Raw genomic sequence first — 12,465 nt, forward strand, 5'->3', positions numbered from 1 at the left:
ACTTGGAACATGTTGTTTCAGTTAGTTTACTGAGCAAATGTTTCCATTAAGATTAGCTGGGTATAGATTATATACACATAAGGATTGTAGTAGTTTTCTGTATTTAACTAATTAGAGAAATATAATAAGCTTCGTTAAATGAGCTTTATACTTTTTGACTATGTATCTGCAACTGGATATATTTTTAATAGGTTGGCTTACATGAACCTCTTCTTGTCATAACCTATTTCAAGAGTAATCATAAAATGATTGCAAATAGCTATTACATATACCAGTTTTATTTGCTCATAATTTTATACCGCAACATTTTCCATTTCGCCTTAATGATTAAGAATTTTGCTCAGCGATTTCATGGAATAATTCCATGAAAAGTCGCTACAAAGTACCCAAGGTCCATAATACATTTTCACTGGAATTTGTTTTGTTCCACGGCTGTTTGCACGTTTGCTAAATAGTGTTCCCGATGTATTTGCCACTCGAGTGGGCCACAAAATGTGATTGATTAGAAACGAATTTGGCCTGAACGGCCGTACGTACACATGAATCACTTTTGAGAGTGCTGAGTATTTGCATCTGGCCGCCTGGCGAAAAGTTGCGGAAAACTTTTTCCCGCCCGGGCATGTGACGTCTACGTCATGAGTGCGGAAAACGGAGACCCCCCGAAGATGTATCCCCACTTCTGACGGGACTTCAAAAGCCAAAAGCCAGTGGGCAATGTCGAGGCGACTGTGGGACTTAAATGTTTGGCGCATTCATGTTGTCAGTGCGGACATGTCACATCCAAACAACAATGTGTACCGCACATTAAAAACAATATTCGGATCCCAAATATCTGTGGGGCGGCTCTCCTTGGCAATTGGCCCAGTTTTTGTGGGAAATGCGACAAGCCAAGGGCCTGGATATGTGGGACTCGGAGGACGCCATAGAACATCTTGTCCACAATTAGGTGTGTCAGCTGCAATTAGAAATGATGTCTGAAGTACAGTCTACAGATATATAGATACGCAGTGCGGGAAAATACGAGGTGAATCACAAGGCTTTCTCGCAATAAAGGTTCCCAAGAAAAATAATCATTATTCTTATTTTTCTCCCGAACCAAATTTCACGTTACTTGTTTTCCGTTTAATCCGAAAAATCTTTTCAACTATCAAAATCCGTTTCCAAGCTGCCAGCCAATTGCTATTCAATGCTCTATTTAATTTGGCTAAAAGCCATTGCCAAAAAGTGAAACCGCCATCTTCCCACAGTTCTGAATATTAAAAGGAAAAGGTGGCAATACAAGGTCGATTAAGCGGAATTGTCAATAAAGAGAAAGGTTATAAAAACTAAGTAGACAGGTTAGAAAAACAAATTTTATCACCTTTTAAATGTTATCTGTTATTAATGGATTAACTAAGTAATTAAGATTTATCTTAAAAATTTTAATTTTCAGCACAAAACATTCAATTATGTTTTCTAAAATATCTAGGACATAGTTATGCATCGACGCTTTTATAATTCCCACCCATTTCCACTTTCTATAAAAAGTGTTTTTAAAAGCATAACTTTTTTCACCACATTCTGTATTTATTTATATTCATTAGCAAATCCCCTAAAAATGTTCATTAAGCTAATTTAAGAGCTTAATATTTCACTTCCACTTGGCATTTAAATAACGGATTCATCGATAAATTCGCACATTGTTTTAGTGATTATTTAGTGTTGGGAGTGTGTTTACAGAAGTGTTAAATAGTCGTAAATAATTTAAAATGTTCTCCTCTTTTTCATTCGACTTATTTTATGTGGCACTAATGGCTAATGGCTGAATATATTTTGCTAACAACAATTATTTTGTTGTATGTTTGTACTCAAGAAGGTTTTCCATTGTTTAAGGGATGCTTAGGAAACACACTTATATTGTCCCTTATTTCATTATTCATTTTACGTGGGTGCGCTTAAACAAGTGATTCGCCTTCAGGCATTTAAGTAGATACTTTGGTCATAAAATTGATTGGTTTTCGTCATTATTGAAAAGCCAAAAGTGCTCTTCATTTCCGTCAACAGCCAGTGACGAAGTTATATCCCCCACGAGCCACCTCTGACCCCTGATAATATATAATATGGTATGTATGTGGTTTTTGCTGATCCATCGCCGGCTCCAGCCAGTCCAGCTCAGTGCCAAAAATAGCAAAACGATATTAATTTTTGTTTGCTTTGTTTTGGTTTCTGTTTCTTGGGCCACCGGAGCCGCAAACAGGCAGGAAATGAGAATTGAATACAATAAAAATCATTCGATAGTATCACTCGGCCCCATTGTTGTTCCGAATTAATAATAGATAACAATGCCAATGGAAAGCGGAAGCCCAAAGAGGAAGAGCCGAAGGACTCAGCACACACAATGGGCGAAATAAAAGGGCAGAAACAAGGAGGAGACAAGTGGATTATGAGGACCCGAAATCCATCCCCGGTTTAATTAACTCTCGACGTGATTTTCCCTGCTCTTCCAGCGCTGAGAAATGGCCAGAAGTAGTAGTGCCGGAGCGGGCCATTCAATTCCGGTGGTCAGGGGCTCGTAATTTGAAGTTATGTGCGGTCTGATGTAACCAACAGCACAACAAGCCACATCGAGGTCCTGCGAGAAATTTCCATTTAATCCTGGACAAGCATAACGAACTGAGTTCTCCCTTCTTGGCCATAAATCATAAACAAAAGGAAAAATTTTTGGATAACAAAGGCTGGGGAAAAAGTTTGCAAATTCGGCTTTAAAAATGTTTCTAGTTGAAAAAGAAATTCGTAGAAGAGTTGGGGAGTTTCAAAAAATGTTCGTCTACTGCTCAAATGCAAAGAAGAAACTTTCTGCAGAAAATTCATAAACAACGGGCATTAATATTGAGGGAAAAAAGGCAAAAGAAAAAGTTCCGAAAAGCAGCTTTAAAAAGAAAAAAATTGGCTGCTCAGTTATAAAACTAAGACGTAAGTTACCAAAATTAAAGGAACAATAAATCTAAACAAAGTTTTTAACTTTGTGCAGCAATGCCATTCCAATTATCTTTTACAATCTGGTAAAATCCTTTAAAGAATGATAATATTTTTTTCGTCTAAGAACTTTTTCTTTTACGATCATTGCAATAAATATGCTGCCTGGCTGCGAATTCTCTCCTGAAACTGACCAACTCGCAGACAAATCTCCTTGGCAGGGAAGAGTATAAATGACAGGTCATAGGTGGTGGAACAGGATACAGAACGAGATTCTAGCCTGGCAATGTGGTTGAGTGGGCCTCCTTGCCAGTGTCCTTGAATCAGACACTCGAACTCGACCACAGGCAACGGGAACGGCAGTAACTTCCCGCTGCGGGGTGGCTCTAAATGGGTGAAAGGTGGTGGAGATGGTGACCTCGTGGAGTGACTGCACCTTCACCTGTCACACGGGCGGGGAAACGAAAGCCAACCCGGGTGCACGCGTACCCAGCTGCGAAAATGAAAAGGGGGCCTCCGAGATTGCCAACTAACCAAGTTTCGTGGCATTGGTCACAGCAGCAGCAAAGGCAGCCGCAAAAGTAGAAGGTACATGGCACAAACAGCTAAAGAGGTCACTGAGGAAAAATATCGAGAAAAGTAACAAGGTTCTAAAAAGAAATCTAAAAAAAAACTATTGTTTTTATTTAAATGTTTAAAACCTGATATATTCAGATGAAGACACAAGGTAGTAATTTAAAGATCCTTTTGGGCTGAACCTACATACATATATCTTCAGCTTTATATGTTTTTCAGGTAAATGTATAACATCAATTTATTGTTAAATATTATATATATATTTTTTTTTAAATAAAATCTCCAAGCACTCAAGGTATTTTTTAATTTGTATTTTTCTCCAAGTTTAAGGGTTGCGAAAACGGCGAAAACAGCGCTCGTTCAGCAGAGTTGTATCCTGTTTCCAATTTTCATTCAGTATCCCACTTACACGCGCACTTCGTGTGCCCCGCGTGCCACCCACTGGCCACCACGCACCACCTGCCACCCACCGACTTACAACCCAAAGTAGGTCGTCGCGTCTGTCCTTGCCGCGGAGCGAAGGCAGGCACAAAGACCAGCACGACGAACAAGGAGCTGCAAAAAGGACGAAAAACTTCACCTAACCTCATTATGAGTTTCCCTAGGCACACACACACGCACACGAGTCCTTGCTGGTGACGTCATTGGTTGTGCTGTGCGCCTTCGCCTGCTCATTCGGTTGTAAAGGCTGCGCACGATGTGGGTGGCATTCAGCGGGAGGTGGAAATGTCAAAGGTTAACTGAGCAAAGCAAAAACTACCTGTAAAGCAATTATAAATTTGGAAAAAATACTTATATTAAAAAACAGAAAAGTAAACGTATTTGAATACCCGTAAATTGGTCGTAAAACTCTCATAGATGTATTCACGGGCGGATCAAAGGATCTAAGCAAATGAATGGAGCAATTTCCCTTTTTGGGCTGGAAAGGACCTGCGCAGTGAATAGAGAGACCGGGAGAGAGTTATTGGAGTCGTCGGCTTTGGGTTTTCTGGAATAACCAAAGGGACAACAACAAATTGCAGTAAACAGTAGAAGAAGTAGCCAAAAGTTGGGAGGTGGGCGGGATTAATGGGCGGTATAACAAGCGGGCCGATGAGGGGGCGGGGTAGAAGGGTAACATGCGTAGCGGCAACTGAGACATTGGAATTATTATTACATTTTACTGGCTTTTATTGCGTTTGGGCTACGGCTTCCATTTGCGCCCCTCTTTCAATTTGTTTGCATTTTCTTTCCCAAGATATATGTACATTTTCATACTGTTTTTTTTTTAATAATATTTTTACAATTCGCACAGGAGAGAAATGGAAACTGGCCAAAGTGGATGGCAAAATCTTCACTAATCCCATTTGAATTTCATTCGGTTGCCAAATGGATTTCATTTTAATTTCGTATTAAGCAAAGACAAATCCCTGCAACGGCTTTCGGCTACCGAATTGAAATGCGTTCGCAGCTGATTTGCATGCAAATAAGCCAGATTTTCCAATCCCACCTCATCCGCAGGATGAATATCCCTCACATGCTGGCTGAAACTGCCAGATTTGGCAAGCAAATATGCGGGAATGTCACGGCCCATCGCTTCGTCGCTCAAATAAAATAGATAATTAACATATCCATGGGTTATGCGGGAATATTTGAGTTTGCCGATGGGGTTTTCATCTGACTGATCTGGACCAATTGAGTATCCGTTCAAGCGGAACTAATTGAAGTTTGTATTTACTATTTGGCAAAGTTTTTCGAACGGAAAATGTGGCATCTTTTTGATGAATAAAAAATAAATGTTCTGCATAAATTAATGTTAATTAAAATGTGTAAATATTAAAATCTGCCAGGTGCTGTAAATATTTAAAAAAAATGTTTGTGTATTTACTTAAAGAAAATGCATTATTTTTTCTGAACAAACAATTTCGGTAAATTGACTGCAGTTTCTTTAAAAATCCATGAATTGACTTCCGCCCGAAGGGGTCAAATTGGCATTTCCCCATGTTAAGTAGCCGCCACTTGAAACGCCTGCTTAGTCAGCCAATTGTGCTGGCTTTCTCGGCCGCTTGTTATTATTTTTATTGTTATGAATTTCAATTTCGGTATCCCAAGGACGTTGCTTGAAATTAAAGACCCGAAATATGCGCAACACTTTCGCGCTACTTGCGCACGTTTACCAACCGCATTAAAGTGTGTGTGCACCGTCCTTGGTGTGTGTGTGGTGTGCGGCAGTGTGTGTGAGTTGTACGCGGCGTATACGTGATGTGTGTTCTAAGCAATCCCTGGCCACTTCTCGAGCTCTTCCGATTTCTGGGGTTTTTCAATTTCCTGTTGCTTTCGTGCATTAAGCCCCTTGGAAAAGCACGAGCCCGAAAACTAATCTGCAAAAGGTACATTTCATTTTTGTATATTAATATACGGTTTTTTATTTTCTGAATGGAAACAGCTTTAAAGATGAATCTGTGAACCGAGCTTGCGCTTCTTTGAGGCCGTCAGTGTCCTTGGCATTATATACAATTTGTATTTGGCTTTATGTATTCTCTTTTGGCATTCCCCTCTTTTTTGTTCGGCTTGCAGTTTCCCCGGCGGCGGCGAGATTTTCTCTCCTCCGCCCCGTTGCGTGTTCTGGTTTTTCCAGATCAGTGCCTCGCAGCTTGAGCCATATTTTCCCCTGGCATAATTGCAAGAGGCAAAAGCCCCTAAGTGGCAGGATATGGGATATGGCAGGGTGAGCAAAGGATGTCGCCGTCTGAAGGCAATTTCTTTGGGTGTTTGGCTGGCCAAATGCCAGGGGCCATAAGTCAGATTGAAAATGTAAAGATTTTGAATTTTTCGATGACATGGTCACATTTCTACATTGCCATTTGAGTACATGGAATATACGCTAATATTATAAGCTACATATTCCAGCTTAAATTAAGAAAAACAAATTACCATGTTGCTTGGCTTGCCTAAATATTCAGTATATGTTGCAGGAAGAGTGAAAAACATCCCTGCCTTCAAGAAATCTATTACACCTTTAGCTGGCCAAATGCCAGAGTATAAATTTCCATTTGAGTGGCAAGTCAAAACTGCCAATAACCCACGAAAAACTCACCTGCTTTTCAATTAATTTCCCTAATATTTTGTAAACACCAGTGATCTGTATTCCATGACGTCACCTGAGTGAGAAATCAAGAAAAGCCGAACGGAGACGTAGAAAATGGTTTCGTATCTCTGCATCTGATGGATAAACAAATCGCCTGCGTGCGCTCATCGATTTTTATGAGTTCAAAGATTTACTTTCTGCCGCATTCCGACGCAGAAATCCCTGCACCGAAAATCCAATGTGCATTCGCATGCCAGAAAAGCGGGGAAACAAAGGCATAAACCAGTGAGAAAAACAAAGAGCAAAACAAAAATATTAATGGCGTCATTTGTCGAACACAGAAAAAGGCCCCCAAACGAAGTGCAGAAGAAAATTTGTTGCTCGCCAGGGAAATATACGGAAAAAATAACAAATAAAATGAAAATATTTGCCACAACGAATGCGAGGTGCTCTAAAGTGTAGGTGTACGTGGAAAATAAACAAACAACTTTACATAATTATTAAATATATGCCTCATCGTTATTAAAGGCAAGTTAAAATGTGTCATATTCCTATATTTTAACACTCCTTCCAAAATAGGATAGAGTATGCAAATGCTTTCTTCATATTTCTTATACGATTCCTTGTAATTTGCAAACAATAGATTACAAATATTCGAAAAATGACGCCAGGAAGTGCCAATAAATCTGCAATTTAAAAGCTTTCAGCCAGAAAATCTGTTTCTGTTTAGGCGCATTTATATTTTTCCTCCCAAACAGACCCTTAAAAACTCCCAGAGATGGAATGCTTTTGGGGTCAAAAGCCAAACACGTGCTTCGGCAAAGCATTTGACTTTGGCTTTAATTGCGAAAAGGCACGCGAATTCGCCGACGATTCAGAAACGCCCCCAGGAACTCAATCTCAGTCTCAGCGGGTTCCGGCCAACTATTTTGGGATGGCCAATTAATCTTTGAGCAGAATTTTCACTGCGTGCGGTGGTGTGGAATTTTAAGCGATTTGCTAGTCATTATTTATTTTCCTCGAGATCGCCGAGAAAAATAAACCGAGCTAAAAATAAGACCAAAACAAGAACTTGGCCAGCAATGAACTTACATCGTCGTGTGAGGTGAGCCGTACCGAAATCATTTATCATTATCAGGGGACAGCGGACATTTGAAACATTCATGAGTCGGTTAATGCCACCGACTTGATAAATGCTCCGAGCCTTCGAATAAATAACGAAATTGGGTGCAAGTCAGCAGAAGTTTTATATATGCTTTCCATAAAGTTCCATATATGCTTTCCCTGGAGATTTGAAAACTAAAACTAGAATGCTGAAAAGAATGTCAAGATATGTTGCAAAAAGACATATCTCGTTTATTTATTTTACTACTCATTCAAATATATATCAAAATGTATAGCCACTGAACATACTTATTTTTATCGATTTCGGTAACTCAAAGTTTAGTGGAATTTTCAAATCACTTATGTGCCTATCTTGTGGGTGGTAAACTTTTGTAAAAGTAATAGGCCCCGTTGCAATAGGCCAATCGAAGACACCATCAATACTCGATTCGAATTGGTATAGCATGCATTATTTAGCTCCCCTCCCTGCAAAAATCTATGACTTATTAGGGCAAACACGCACGGCTAACAGGTTGGCGAATGCACTTAAAGAAAAAGTTTAGATGAAATTATGCCTGACCTAAACTTATAGTAAGATGTTAATTAAATTTTGAAATGTTTTTGCCAAAAAACGTAAAAATGTCAGATTTATTAGATTATAATTCAACATTTTAATCTAAATTTTCTTTAACACCGTATTTCCCATTGTGCACCCATTGAAGGGCTGTGCAGCGACCATAATCGAAAATCAATAAGGCGGCTGGCTCATGTGAGGAATATGGTCGCCGATGGCAGACCGTTAACGCTAACGGGCAATGGCCCAAAGTTGATTATGAATATTTGATGCGGTCCGTCCAACTGCGCAGTTGACATGGCCGACAGATGAGGGCCGTAAAGGTAGCGGACCCATTGCAGCTATTAACCATGGTTTGCGGCAGACAGAATAGCAATTTGTGCCGGGTTAATGACACCTACCACTTGAATAATAGTATATACGGTGCCTGGCACACCCTGCTGCCATCGATTTTGGCCAAGGGATCCCGGGATCGAGATGACGCCATGTCGGAATGCAGGACCTCGGGGCCATAAAGCCGCGTAATACCCAATAAAAACAATTAAGTTAATACACGAATGCCCCGGAAAGTGTGCTCTCTTCTGGTCCCCCTTTCAGCGGGCTGCCAAGTGCAACAATTGAGCGAAAGTGAGAACGGGCACCCACACACAAAGAGGGACGCTAAATGTTAGCCAAGGCCAAGTCAAGTTGGTCAAGAGGCAGAGGAAGAAGAAGAGAAGCAGCAGCAGTAGCAGAAACCGCTTGCATGCCAATGGCCAATAAGTCGCTGTGGCACGCAAAAGAAAACCCCGAAAATACGGGGAAAAGGCAGGGAAAGCGGCAAACACAATTAGAGTAACTTGCTTAAATTTTCAGAAAATGGAAAGTGTGCTACAGAGACGTGCGAGTTGCTTCCACACTAAGTTTGCTTGAACGCCCTTCGCACACATTTTTGTAAGCCGAATAAAATTAGAACACGGCACTGGAAGAAAAAAACCAACTGAAAAACTACATCTCTCTATAACTGGATTCACCGTTCTGTAAGAAGAAGTTTTTGAACGCAAACATATTTTAATGTGACCAGGCTTCGAAATTTGATTAACAAAAGCCAGTGTGAACCTGCTTCTCATAAAATGGTAAAAATTAGATGAGCATTCAAAAGCAAATTTAAAATATTTGTTTGGTAGGCAATTTTCTCGCCATGCAGCTGCTGGCGGATGTGGATGTGGCCGGAAGTCGATGGCGTCGAATTGGGGAAGACCCGCCAGCGCAAGGAAGTCGGCCACACCGACACAGATAGAACGCGGCCCAAGTGTTGAGGTTGCCGCTGACGCACTCTGTGCAGACGCCCTTCGCGGCCCTTGTCGAGCATTTAAAAATAAATGCACTTGACTTGCAAAATGCTTGCACCAAACAAAACAAAATGGCGCCCATAAATTTAGACAATGGCAATGGCGACGCTGGAGAGTCGGCAATAAATGTTTGCCACTCGCAAGCGGAACAACAATTGGCATAACAAGAACTACGGCCTAGGCAGCATTGACACGCTTTTCGTACATATTTGTATTTGCATTGGCTTGTTGTTGCCACGGGCCTTAGATTTAGTTTAGTTTTGTTTCAGTTTAGTCCTGGCTATTTTTCTTTCCCTTTTGCCGGCGAAAAGCAGGAAACATTCCGCCATGCAATATGCAAATGGAAAGAGTTTGGAGTTGGCTGCTTTTAGCACTTAAGTGGATTTTTGGCATTTGATGCCATGTATCTTGTCTAAAAGGGGGTTTGGGTGTGAAGGAGAATCCTTAAAGTCCAAAGTTATCCAAATTCGTTCTTAATAAAATGCTTGGAAGTCTGTCAAAGTTAGTGTTGAGGATTTATTGAAATCTGATAGATATGGATGTCTTATATAACTTGTAATGAATTTCGATATTTGTTTAAAGTGATTAAGACATCTTTAAAGATTAGTTTATTTTTCAATTCCTTCATTACTTATTATCTTATACACATCCCATCTTCTACTTAATTGATTGCCTCTCGTGCGTCAGATTTTGAAATTTCAATCATTCCTACCCCCTATTTCCCCTAAGTAACCAACGTTTCTAATTATTTTCGCTAATGTTTGCCCAACATTTTTCAATTAGCGTCAACAAAGCAAAGAAATCATTAATCACACATGAGGCTGCTCTGACTTTCGGCTTTGTCATCCAATTTTGCAAGCAACTTTATAACGTATCCCCATGGCTATACGGTTGTATGGATGTTGTTTTAGCCCAGTTTAGTAACCCGAGAAGCCTCGTTTGAGGGAAAATGTCTGGGAAAAGTCAAGGCTGCTCGGCGATGGACAGTGTCAAACCATTTGAGGCCAATTAAGGGGCCATTTTGTAATGTTCTGCATACGTGTTAGCAAATTATGTTTGCGGATTTATGGGCTTCACTAAATGTATGTGTGGGCGTGTGGGTGTTGCCATAAATTTGAGCAGCCATTATCTGGCCGAGTTTTTATGACAAGGCCAGAAGCAGTCTAAAGAAATGGCTTTGGCCCTCTCTCACGCTTCCAACCAAGTTTCGCTGGGAACAACGAAAAGGTCTCACCTCATTAAAATGGGAAATTAATTGCATTCTGCCACGGCCTCAAGGCAATTCAACAGGTTCCAAGGTGAAGTTGCCCACTTCTCGCACACACAGATACCCACTCACACAATCAAAGAATTAATTGTCGAGCTGCGGGGCTAACATGTTGCATGCATCCTTGGCAAAAAAAAAAAGAAAATATTGCAAGAATATATAAAAGCCAGCTGCAAAAACAAGAGCGGCGAGTTTGCATGCAGTTTAGTTTCATTTTGCGCCAGAAATAATTGCAATAAAAATGGAGGAAAAAACTTTTGCTTTTCGTCTGCACGCGATTAAAATAAATGGAAAATTCAAGCAGTGCGAGGAAAAGCTTTCAATTTAATCAAAAATAATGGCTATAAACGCAATTAGTACCTGGTGGATAAGGTACTCGTAGAATGCGGTTAAGTAAATGAAAATATTATTAAAATGTGCTAATTCTAGCGCATAAAAATAAAAAAGAAATACGGCTTTAGAGAGTATATAGTTGGAAATTAACTAAACTAAATACAAATTAAATAATTTTTAATGTCCAGTGATATTGTTATTTTACGTTAAGTAAATACCGCTAGCAAGGTTAGAAAAAGTTATATTACCAACTATCATTACCTTACTACATATTCTTTATAAAATACTTATTTTCTAACTATTCCATCATATCCTGCTTAAAAGCACTCCCCTTGAGCTCAAACTCTCTGTCAAAAATGCGACTGCTCGAGCTTTGGCATTGCCATTCGGCAATTACATAACTCGCAGTACGAGTACCCACTTGGAGTTGGATGGAGCTAATAAACAACAATTTAGTCGGACTAAAATGCAACAAAACTATATAATTTGCCTCGCTGCCATAACTCGCGAACTCTGACCCCTGGCACGCGAGGTGAAAGGGCAGCGAGAGTGACAGGTGGCGCACAAATCAGCAATCTGCATGCGAATGGGTATTCACATGGGCCGAAATGTGAATATGTGAATACGAATGCGGGAATGAATACGAAATGAAGACGTTTCGAGCGACTATAGCTGTAACTGGAGTCCGAGGTCAGTTAACATTTTTCAGGCCGCTACGCATGGCAATCCATTTGAGAAATCCGCGGACCCTTAGGCATATTACTTGCCATTTCCGGCGGGGCGTAAAAATTCAAATTTGATTGCAATGCGGCAGAAACTGAATCATAGGGCTGAAATCTGGGCAAAGGCCAAATAAGCAAAGGGAAACCGAAAATAGGCATTTAAATGCAAAGGCCCAGCCTTTGGCGATTGCAAATTAACGCTAATAAATAAGGGAGAGCGGCCTCGATTCTTCTGCCCAGGAATTTACTAACAATTGCATTCATTTGCATACGCAATTATGCGATAATTGCCACCAAGTTTCCCGGCCCCGAAATGTATGCTACAAATAAAGCGGAGTCGGTGTGGAAATAAATACGGAATGAAGAGTGGAATGCCAGGGGGAAAACCCCACCCACTGATTGCTTTCCAATCTTATCAGTTGTCCGCAACTATTGATTCATTACCCAAAGGCACAGTGGGCGTGGCTGCCTTAAATTGTAGGGTTCAATAAAGAAGTTCTGGGTGCTTGATTTATAGGTAAAACGAATGACGGTGA

General features: G+C 40.4%; 1 protein-coding gene across 26 annotated transcripts in view; it reads left to right on the forward strand.

Moving 5' to 3' along the window:
- Positions 1-12,465, forward strand: part of LOC108034802 (potassium voltage-gated channel protein Shab) — a 58,506-nt gene that overhangs the window by 16,563 nt on the left and 29,478 nt on the right. The window lies entirely within an intron of this gene.

Source organism: Drosophila biarmipes, chromosome 3L, assembly GCF_025231255.1.
Source record: "Drosophila biarmipes strain raj3 chromosome 3L, RU_DBia_V1.1, whole genome shotgun sequence".
In the NCBI taxonomy this organism is placed as follows: domain Eukaryota; kingdom Metazoa; phylum Arthropoda; class Insecta; order Diptera; family Drosophilidae; genus Drosophila; species Drosophila biarmipes.